Source organism: Chanos chanos, chromosome 1 (genome assembly GCF_902362185.1).
Source record: "Chanos chanos chromosome 1, fChaCha1.1, whole genome shotgun sequence".
NCBI lineage: Eukaryota > Metazoa > Chordata > Actinopteri > Gonorynchiformes > Chanidae > Chanos > Chanos chanos.
The window spans coordinates 60365679-60367388 of record NC_044495.1 but is presented as its reverse complement, the minus strand read 5'-3'; positions in this window follow the sequence as shown (position 1 = coordinate 60367388).

Genomic DNA, 1710 nt, shown 5'->3' with positions numbered 1-1710 from the left:
AAAAAAAAGTAAATGAAAAACATGAAATTGACTTTAAACTTAGTTTCTAAACCACATCCCGACTTGATACTGGAGCCAGGCACAGTGAAAGAGTGTGTGTGTTCTCTTCTCTTACACATCTGTTTAAGTTTTACCCTTCCTCTCTCTCTCTCTCTCTCTCTCTGCGTTGGCCCGCTGTGCGAGGCAGGGAGAGGAAGATCGATCTTCCCCGTTTCACCTCAGGTGATTTCGTTTCCTGGGAAAATCCCTGAGATCGCGACGTGTTTGGATCATCCGGATGGTTCCGTAGCAGCGGAGTGAGGTCTGCTTACAATTTATACTTCTTGAAATCGTGCTGGGACTGCGAAATCGGTTAAAAGTCGGTCTGGCGAGGCGCTTCTCCTCCCGCAGTGCTAGAGAGCACGCAGCCTTAGGCTTCAGGTCTCCTCCAGAGCGCCTAAATCACAGCCCCTGATTTCAGTGTCGGATTACGTTAATCAGGGGAGCTGGATTAAAGCTGGAGTAACTACCTGTGTGCACTGTGACAGGAGAGACAGGACGAGGAGCCAGGGGAGAGGAATGGAGGAACACTGGGAAAACACCAGTAGCCGTCCAAACTACAAACCCAGACGGAGTAACCTCCACTCGGCCAGTCCGAGACTCCAGACTTGACATTGATCGTATCTGTTGGTTAAATGGTGTTAAATTTACTACAGGAGTGCTGATCTAGACACAGCAGCTAAACTTGTGTCTGTTAGAGAAAGAGAGATTTCCTGCAGTGTCTCAGCTAATATGAAGATTTGACAGGTTCTGAATGTAAATAACGTGTATTTCTACTGTTCTCATCTTCAAAAACGAGGAAGACAACAGGAGATTCCAAGCAGAACAAAGTTTGAGTTCGGGTCACATCAGCGACAGAGTTGTTTTCCGGAAGGTGAGGAGTGGGATCATAACAGAGCTGAGGCGTGTGTTTGTGAAAACAGGAGAGACACAGATTCATTCACGTCTTTGTCAAAGATTCCTCACTGCAGTCATGTGGTAGCGTAGCACAGGATCTCTGTTCACCAAAACAATGCAAAGACAGACAGTCCTGCTCACAATAGCCTTCTCTGTCACCATTCCATACGGACAGGGAGACAGGGAGAGAGAGAGACAGTGTGTGTATGTGTGTGTGTGAGACAGAGAGATAGAGTATGTGTGTGTATGTGTGTAAGACACATAAAGAGGGAGAGAGAGAGAGCGACAGAGAGAGAGAGAGAGAGAGAGAGAGAGAGAGAGAGAGCGAGAGAGAGAGAGCGACAGAGAGAGAGCGTGCCTCTCTGGTCTCATCTGGTGAGGAATTGTGAAATATTTCAGAGGCAGAGAGATTGAATGCTCTACTTAGATGAGTTGTATGGGCTCTGACAGAGTGAGATTAGGGCTTTGGGTTTGGGGTTAAGCAGAAGTAGCCCTGACAGACCATCTCATCTCATCCCCAATCCAATTAAAGAGAGTACAGAGACATATGGCTGAGGGGAGCTCATATGACTGGAGGCATTCAGTCAACGACCCTTCGATACGACGCACGACTCCTCTTCTCCTGCCAATCGGCCGCGCCGCCGAAAAGCGCCAGAAACCCACGACGCTACGTTGCCTCGTCTGCTCGGGCTTCCTGCCGACACCTTGTGATTTGGATTTTTGGCCTTCGTTCTGTGACGGCGGCATTTTGGGTTCGCTCTAAAGAGTCGTTTG